The sequence below is a fragment of the Convolutriloba macropyga genome, unplaced genomic scaffold, assembly GCF_964194025.1.
Source record: "Convolutriloba macropyga unplaced genomic scaffold, txConMacr16.3 SCAFFOLD_4120, whole genome shotgun sequence".
In the NCBI taxonomy this organism is placed as follows: domain Eukaryota; kingdom Metazoa; phylum Xenacoelomorpha; order Acoela; family Convolutidae; genus Convolutriloba; species Convolutriloba macropyga.
This window is the reverse complement of record NW_027452684.1, coordinates 1-10,000: the sequence shown is the minus strand read 5'-3', so window position 1 is coordinate 10,000 and position 10,000 is coordinate 1. Positions and strand designations below refer to the sequence as shown.

At 41.8% G+C, this 10,000-nt stretch overlaps 1 non-coding gene and 1 pseudogene across 1 annotated transcript in view; both read right to left on the bottom strand.

The window, feature by feature from the left end:
- The window catches only part of LOC142357715 (large subunit ribosomal RNA), a 3,522-nt gene extending 2,559 nt beyond the window's left edge, over positions 1–963 (bottom strand). Inside the window, exon 1 of the ribosomal RNA XR_012761693.1 lies at positions 1–963. This exon is cut by the window's left edge and continues 2,559 nt beyond it. This is a non-coding gene — a ribosomal RNA (large subunit ribosomal RNA).
- A 1,683-nt stretch (positions 964–2,646) lies between these two features.
- On the bottom strand, positions 2,647–2,798 carry LOC142357714 (5.8S ribosomal RNA; annotated as a pseudogene).
- Between the last annotated feature and the right edge of the window lie 7,202 nt (positions 2,799–10,000).

The window sequence follows — 10,000 nt, the reverse complement described above, 5'->3', positions numbered from 1 at the left end:
CAGCTACTAGATGGTTCGATTAGTCTTTCGCCCCTATGCTCAGGTCAGACGATCGATTTGCACGTCAGAACCGCTTCGGGCTTCCACCATGGTTTCCCGTGGCTTCGCCCTGCCCAAGCATAGATCACCATCTTTCGGGTCGTGTGCTACTTGCTCTGGATCAGTCATGCAATAAGAGCAAAACCGTCCGTGGTTGCGGGACACCGAATCGGCGCCCTCACCACACAAAGTAGTGCAATTCATAAAAATTACACTGTTCACTTTCATTTCGCGTGTGCGCTTTCAATGAGCGACAACACTTGCAAGCAACTCACACTCCTTGGTCCGTGTTTCAAGACGGGCTGTAGAGAGCATTGAATAGGAAGTTGAGGTCAGACAGGCAATCAAGATCAATTTATCTCATTTTGTTTAGAATCAACAAGAAGAATTCCGAGGAAAACTTCTGCTCGATTCATTAACAAGATTTGCCAAAAGACGACAACTACACTACTCGGTAGCCGAGAATATAATATCAAGGCATTGAGTATGGTAACGCTCACTCCAGTTCCCCTTCAACAGTTTCACGTACTTTTCACTCTCTCTTCAGAGTGCTTTTCAACTTTCCCTCACGGTACTTGTTTACTATCGGTCTCGCTTTATAATTAGCTTTTGGAGAGACATATCTCCAGCTTCGAGTTGCACTTTCAAACAACTCTACTCATAGGAATGAGCCATTATGACTGGTATCGAAAATGACCTTTACAGGATTTTCACCTTCTTTGATGCTACTTTCCAGTAGACATCAGGACAAATTCACCAGTCTAGCATCAAACCATACCGGACACCGAGAAATGTTGCCATTTCTCTTCCCGATGAGCTTTTCCCTGTTCATTCGCCATTACTAAGGGATTCTCAGTTGATTTCTTTTCCTCCCCTTACTGATATGCTTAAGTTAAGGGGGTTCTCTCGCCCAATTCAGGTTATGTAGTTGATTGTCTCTTAATTGGTTCACTGACCAATATGAGACAGAAACCGATTCAGCAGTTTTGTTCGCTACTACTATCAAACACAGGTCGAAGTTTCCATTCAGTCATTAATTCCAACTTTCAAATGTTGTTGTTTCAGCTTTCGCTTACTAGAAGCAACATAATACTCGCTGCAATACAGACCTCGGGAAACCCTCACCGTGAATAAGGTTCACTCACATATTTCACTACATTTTGCGTGGGATTGGAGATGAGGCTACTCGTTCTTGCTCAGTACTAGGCTGAAAATTAACGAAACTTCGTTACAAACGTTCACATGTTGATGTTTCCGCTTTCGCGTACTCGAAACAACATAATACTAGTCTTTGTAATTTAGTTTCATAATTTCAACTGTTCTCATGCAGAATTTTTGCTCATTCTTATCCCAAATTTTGACCTGGCTACTAGTTACACTCCTTGTACTTATTGCAAAATGACCACAAATTTCAACAGCTTTCACATGTTGCTGTTTCGGCTTTCGCTTACTACAGTCAACATAATACTCGTTGCAAAATAAGTGCTCGGCATCTGCAATTTTCCAAAGACGAAGTTTCGCCAGTTCAATTTTCGCTCGCCAATTATGGCTACTAATTCACACGGTACTGAGCTCAACAACATTAAATTTGTTCAGCAAGACTTTCACATGTTGATGTTTTGGCTTTCGCCTACTAGAAGCAACATAATACTCGTCTTGTTAGCTCATTCAATGAGAATAGCTTTTCCCGTTGAGAATTTTTGCCTTCAATTGGCGTTGTAGTGAGTTTGGCTACTCAGATCACCAAATACTTGTGACAATTCGAACCAGAAATGTTTTCAATTTTCACATGCTGATGTTTCGGATTCAACCTACTAGAAGCAGCATAATACTTGTATTCAACAATTTCTGTATCAAATCCCAGTTTTCTCTGGTGCATCTTTGCCAAACTATTCCAAACTGCCTGAGTCTGAATACCAATTACAGGTACTAGTAAATGCACGTTACTAAGGACTATATAGTTCTAGGTTACTGTACACAACGACGTTCACATGTTGATGTTTCAGCTGCCGCTTACTAGAAACAACATAATACTTATCGTGCATACCTTTCCATAACTTGTCCTTTTCAGATGCATTAGTTTCCCTTTGTCTTGGCTTCTACAGTCAGACTGGCTACTAGTAACAGCACAGTACTAATCACATATCGTTCTACAGTTTGCAGACAACTTTCACATGTTGATGTTTCAGCTTTCGCCTACTAGAAACAACATAATACTCGCTGTATACATTTGTAGTTCTCTATGTAACTTTCATGTGAAGAAGTTTCGCCAGTCTTTTTGACTGTCTCAAATCTGAGTCATGCTTAGGCTACTAGTTGCTTCATAGTACTTATCGCCTCGAGATCATTGAACAAAACTTGATTTTCACATGTTGCTGTTTCAGCTTCCGCTTACTAGAAACAACATAATACTAGTCTCATTAAGTTCCGTCTCTTTGCAATTTTCTTATGAAGAAAATTCGCCATCACAATGACTCCAGCAGTTCTTGATCAAGGAATGCAATCATTGATCAGAATGCTATTATTTGAATCGGTTCTGCTTTAAGTGTTCCAATTTTATTGGAAGCACCAACAATAGAACATCAATGTGTTCAATCGAGAGTTATATAACCCTGAATCGGACGCAGTCAACAGCCGAAGCCGAGACCGCCTTTTGCGTTAGAGAGGTCGGTAAACAAATCTTGCGATTCATACCGAATTAACACATATAGCTGTGCTCCTCTTCGTAAAGCGAGCCAAGTGATCCCCTGTTGAAGGATGTATTTGGACCAATCTAGTAGCATTTGGTTTCCAACAAGCTCTCCCAAGTTAGCTTACTTATTGGGCTTTTCAACCAATTCGGTTGGCTACAAGCATCATCAAAGTACTAGCCACAGTTTGATCGCAAAATTCTACGACTTTCACATGTTGATGTTTCGGCTTGCGCTTAGCCTACTATAAGCAACATAATACTAGTCATATCATAGAGCGTGATCAGCTTGTGACGTTCTCATGATGAAGTTTCACCAACAGTGTCTCACTTCGAGCTTAAATCCAGCTACTAGTAACTACACAGTACTGACTGCAACGATAACTTTTATCTATACCTTTCACATGCTGCGCTTTCGGCCAGGGCCTACTAACGTCAACATAATACTCGATATAAACTTTTGTTCATGATGCAGCTTCCCCATGCAGAAGTTTCGCCTTCAAATGCTCTCTTGGCCATATGACGTAAGAAAAGGTTACTAGTAACATCACAGTACTAGCCACAGTTTGATTGCAAAATTCTACGACTTTCACATGTTGATGTTTCGGCTTGCGCTTAGCCTACTAGAAGCAACATAATACTAGTCATATCATAGAGCGTGATCAGCTTGTGACGTTCTCATGATGAAGTTTCACCAACAGTGTCTCATTTCGAGCTTAAATCCAGCTACTAGTAACTACACAGTACTGACTGCAACGCTAACTTTTATCTATACCTTTCACATGCTGCGCTTTCGGCCAGGGCCTACTAACGTCAACATAATACTCGATATAAACTTTTGTTCATGATGCAGCTTCCCCATGCAGAAGTTTCGCCTTCAAATGCTCTCTTGGCCATATGACGTAACACAAGGTTACTAGTAACATCACAGTACTAGCCACAATTTGATCGCAAAATTCTACGACTTTCACATGTTGATGTTTCGGCTTGCGCTTAGCCTACTATAAGCAACATAATACTAGTCATATCATAGAGCGTGATCAGCTTGTGACGTTCTCATGATGAAGTTTCACCAACAGTGTCTCACTTCGAGCTTAAATCCAGCTACTAGTAACTACACAGTACTGACTGCAACGATAACTTTTATCTATACCTTTCACATGCTGCGCTTTCGGCCAGGGCCTACTAACGTCAACATAATACTCGATATAAACTTTTGTTCATGATGCAGCTTCCCCATGCAGAAGTTTCGCCTTCAAATGCTCTCTTGGCCATATGACGTAAGAAAAGGTTACTAGTAACATCACAGTACTAGCCACAGTTTGATTGCAAAATTCTACGACTTTCACATGTTGATGTTTCGGCTTGCGCTTAGCCTACTAGAAGCAACATAATACTAGTCATATCATAGAGCGTGATCAGCTTGTGACGTTCTCATGATGAAGTTTCACCAACAGTGTCTCATTTCGAGCTTAAATCCAGCTACTAGTAACTACACAGTACTGACTGCAACGCTAACTTTTATCTATACCTTTCACATGCTGCGCTTTCGGCCAGGGCCTACTAACGTCAACATAATACTCGATATAAACTTTTGTTCATGATGCAGCTTCCCCATGCAGAAGTTTCGCCTTCAAATGCTCTCTTGGCCATATGACGTAACACAAGGTTACTAGTAACATCACAGTACTAGCCACAATTTGATCGCAAAATTCTACGACTTTCACATGTTGATGTTTCGGCTTGCGCTTAGCCTACTAGAAGCAACATAATACTAGTCATATCATGGAGCGTGATCAGCTTGTGACGTTCTCATGATGAAGTTTCACCAACAGTGTCTCATTTCGAGCTTAAATCCAGCTACTAGTAACTACACAGTACTGACTGCAACGATAACTTTTATCTATACCTTTCACATGCTGCGCTTTCGGCCAGGGCCTACTAATGTCAACATAATACTCGATATAAACTTTTGTTCATGATGCAGCTTCCCCATGCAGAAGTTTCGCCTTCAAATGCTCTCTTGGCCATATGACGTAACACAAGGTTACTAGTAACATCACAGTACTAGCCACAATTTGATCGCAAAATTCTACGACTTTCACATGTTGATGTTTCGGCTTGCGCTTAGCCTACTAGAAGCAACATAATACTAGTCATATCATAGAGCTTGATCAGCTTGTGACATTCTCATGATGAAGTTTCACCAACAGTGTCTCATTTTGAGCTTAAATCCAGCTACTAGTAACTACACAGTACTGACTGCAACAATAACTTTTATCTATACCTTTCACATGCTGCGTTTTCGGCCAAGGCCTACTAACGTCAACATAATACTCGATATAAAATTTTGATCATGATGCAGCTTTCCCATGCAGAAGTTTCGCCTTCAAATGCTCTCTTGGCCATATGACGGAACACCAGGTTACTAGTAACATCACAGTACTAGCCACAGTTTGATTGCAAAATTCTACGACTTTCACATGTTGATGTTTCGGCTTGCGCTTAGCCTACTAGAAGCAACATAATACTAGTCATATCATAGAGCGTGATCAGCTTGTGACGTTCTCATGATGAAGTTTCACCAATAGTGTTTCATTCGAATTGGTTCTGCTTTAAGCTCTCCAATTGTTTTGGATGAACCAGTTTTGCCCTTCGAAGCCACTTTTGTGAGCTTTTGTGGGTCTTTACCAAGAGGATATACCTCAAGGCCTCTTTCAATTCCTTTAAGTTCTTTCAACTCCTTTACAGTTTCTAGGTTCACATAGCTGCAAACCTTATTTCTAGTTTTAAGTCTGGCCAACTTGGGGAGAGTTGGTGCAGACCGTGACCAATTCTAGTAGGATGCCACAACAAGAATGTGATCAACTTAGCTTGTCGATGAACCTGCCCCACATTCAAACAACTCTATCGCCTTTTCCTCGTATAGTTATATGCGAGGGCCTCTCATAGAGAGCGCTGTTAGCAACCTTTTCCACATAGACGATAAAGTTGTGAGTGTTTTGCACATGGCTGTTGTCATCACCACGTGACGAGTCAACTCAGCTTGACTCTCTACACTCCGACAAGCTTTGCACATACGCCTTTAGTTCAGTATGTGTCTTTAATCTGACTCCGGTGCCTCAAGCCGGAAAAATTGTCAGATTATGATCATTATCGGTTAGTCATCCCGATGCAAGATCGTATCGTACTGTCTTTGTCTACCTCCAGATTCCGAAGAACAGGAGGAGACTCTCCCAGACCTACATATCTGGGAGAATGTTCAGAGGGCGAGAAGCTGTGGATTACTCTCCCCTAAGAACTGACTAAACTTTACCCTCGTCCAAGGTAAGTTTATTTTAGCTAGCCTTCTATGTAAAGGATCTGAGGCTAAGCTGTGTTTTTTCGAGCCTTTGGCTCGGAGCAAGTTCAGTGGGCGCCCCGAGTAGCTCAACTCTTTCCCACTGAACAGCGCAACGCTCTGTCACTCGCTGGGATTTTTGCGTGTCGGTTCTAACCACGCGACTTGTGGACCTTTTTAGGCCTTTCTCATTCACAAGTCTATAGCTGGGCTTCTATAACCCAGCTTCTGAGATCTAGATAGCTGCAGTTCTGCTAGGCTGCTTTTGCTAACTAGTCTCCCTTTAAGCAGTCCCTTGCCATGACTGCTGAACTATGTATCCACACAAGTAGTTTTTGAGCTCGATACATAATTCGAGATTGGTTGCCAAGCAATCTCTAGCGACAGAGCGTCATGCGCACTACAGACATGGCCTCTACCAGCAGCCATGCCCGAAGGAATCAATCACTGATCCTTCCGCAGGTTCCCCTACGGAAACCTTGTTACGACTTTTACTTCCTCTAGACAATTAAGCTCGATCCGCTTCATCCCGTTGCCGGAGACCGAAGTCCCAACAGTAGGAATTTGCAATTCTTGCTTAACTATCCAATCAGTAGTAGCGACGGGCGGTGTGTACAAAGGGCAGGGACGTAATCCCTATGAGTTGTTGACTCATAAGTACCAGGAATTCCTGGTTCACGTCTGCAAGTTACAACAGACGATCCCCTTGAAGCGCTGTACTTTTCTCTGATTGCCCAGTCCATTTCGGACCAAGGGCTGAGTACTCAATCTAAAAGTACACAGTGTAGCGCGCGTGCAGTCCAGAACATCTAAGGGCATCACAGACCTGTTATAGCCTCACTTCATCTGCGGTATTTAATTCCGCATAGTTCCTCTAAGAAGTGTTTGAATTCACATATAGTGAATTTCATTATTTAGATGGAGAAGATCTCGTTCGTTATCGGAATTAACCAGACAGATCACTCCACTAACTAAGAACGGCCATGCACCACCGCCCATATAATCATGAAAGATATTCAATCTGTCAATCCTTAAGATGTCTGGACCGGGTGAGTTTTCCCGTGTTGAGTCAAATTAAGCCGCAGGCTCCACTCCTGGTGGTGCCCTTCCGTCAATTCCTTTAAGTTTCGATTTTGCAACCATACTTCCCCCGGAACCAATAAACTTTGGTTTCCCGGTTAATCTCTTGCCAAGTCAAGATCGACTTTGACAAATTGTAGGTTGGTATAGTTTATGGTCAGAATTACGAGGGTATCTAATCCTCTTCAATACTCTGACTTTCGTTCTTGATTAATGAAAACATTCTTGGCAAATGCTTTCGCAGTAGTTTGTCTTGCCACGATCCAAGAATTTCACCTCTAACGTAGCAATACAAATGCCCCCGTCTGTTCCTTTCAATCATTACCGCACTCAGCCAACCGGCATCAATCGAGTAGCGGGTCATTCTCCATTATTCCATGCTTTATTATTCGATCCCAAAGGATGCTTTGAACACTCTAATTTTCTCAGGGTGAAAACACCGTTTCCACAGTTCGTCACATTTAAGTGCAAACTATTTCTTCGATGCGAAGGATGAGCGGAACGAGTCAACAGATTTAACTGAAGACCATGTTGCCGTTCTACTCAAACAGATCCAACTATGAGCTTTTTAAACGCAGCAACTATTGCATACGCTTGTAGAGGCTGGTATTACCGCGGCTGCTGGCACCAGACTTGCCCTCTACTCGTTCATCAATGGAGCTTTTAAGTCCATTCCATTCTGATTACAAACCATAAAGGTTCATATCATTATTTCTAGTCACTACCTCCTCGTGCGGAGAGTGGGTAATTTGCGTGCCTGCTGCCTTCCTTGGATGTGGTAGCCGTTTCTAAGGCTCCCTCTCCGGAATCGAACCCTGATTCCCCGTTACCCGTCACAACCATGGTAGTCCGTTACACTACCATCATAGGTTGATAGGTCAGAAATTCGGAAGTTCCGTCCCCAAGCCGAAGCTATCTGGGATCTTTCAGTTACTAGGACTCATCACGGGATGTGTCTGTACTTAGCAAATCACCCGGTGTAGTCTTGTAAAAGTCTCCGACAGTGTCGGACAATCAGCATGCATTAGCTGCAGGGTTACCGCAGTTATTCATTTAGCTTGCAAATCAACTAATAGATAGTAACTGATTTAATGAGCCATTCGCGGTTCCACTTTTTCAAGCTTCGCTTGCACATGCATGGCTTAGTCTTTCAGACAAGCATATGGCAACTGACAGGATCAATCAGTTTAATTGTACTTTGAACAATCTTTCGATTTGTTCGAATTTAGAAAGACATAGCCTTGCGGCCTCGTCAATCTTGCTTTGAGCTTTTTAAATCACGAAGAGTTTCAATGCATGCTTTGGCATGGCTACTAGTTACTACACAGTACTCTACACACTTAGAGTTACCCACGATTACACATTTCACATGCTGATGTTTCGGCTCGCGCGTACTAGAAACAGCATAATACTATGTGTACTGGTAGATAGCGCTCTGTGAGCATTTCCCATGAGCAGGTTTTGCCCTCCAAATCTCTGTTCTACTGTTACCAATACCGGCTAACAACTGTATCATACTAGGGAGAATTGACTCATGATTTAAAAACCAGATGTTCACATGTCGATGTTTCGGCTCTCGCCTACTAGAAACAACATAATACTAGTCTGTTAAAAATCTCAATCACGCCGCCTCTTCAGATACAGAAGTTTTACCTTTTATTGGTTAGAGAACAGCTTTCCAGCTGTCGACATGGTTACTAGTAACAACACCGTACTCAACACAAAAACTTTTCAACTTCACAACTTTCACATGCTGATGTTTCTGCTTTCGCATACTAGAAACAGCATAATACTTATTGTTTTGTCAAGTAATTTGTGTGTCTTTCCCATGTGAAGTTTCACCGGTCAACAATGTTTCCCTGACCAATTACGGCTACTAGTAGCTGTATAATACTAGGGAAAATGATTGAGGATTTAATATCAGATTTTCACATGTTGATGTTTCGGCTTTCGCCTACTAGAAACAACATAATACTAGTCTGCTAAGAAATCTCGCTCAAATTGCCTTTTCACATACAGAAGTTTCACCTTCTATTGGTTAGAGAACAGTTCTCAGCTGTCGACATGGTTACTAGTAACAACATCGTACTCAACACAAAAATTCTTCAACTTCACAACTTTCACATGCTGATGTTTCTGCTTTCGCGTACTAGAAACAGCATAATACTTATTGCTTTGTCAAGAAGTGTGTGTGTCTTTCCCATGCGAAAGTTTCACCGGTCAGCAATAATTGCCGTGTCCAATTAAGGTTACTCATAGCTGTATAATACTAGGGAAAATGATTGAGGATTTAATATCAGATTTTCACATGTTGATGTTTCGGCTTTCGCCTACTAGAAACAACATAATACTAGTCTGCTAATAAATCTCGCTCAAATTGCCTTTTCACATACAGAAGTTTCACCTCTTCTTGGTCACTGTACAGATGATGCTGTCTGTTCTTTATTTGGTTCTGCTTATTATAAGGAGGGGCATCACTCCTTCCTCCTTGGTTTGCATGCATTAAGCCTGCTTTGTGAAAAGCGTATCTTTCTAGCTTTTCTTCGCCTTACTCGAGTAGGACGATACAATCCAGACATTAGTCAGTCTTGGTGTAAAGTCACTGAGTATTATTCGGTTCTGCTTTATTCAGCAATATGCTGTATAATTGTTGTAATTTGCGAACATATTTGTTCTCAGTTCCGAACTACTAGCGACGACAGATTACCAGCGGTCATGAGCCATCAAGGTAGTTCTTTGGTGCATCAAGTAGAGAGGTGCCATCAAACAACACTTCCCTAATAATGCTACACACATAGAATTTGCTACAGTGCAGCTTTTTACTTTGCAAAATTTGCGCACAAATTTTGCAT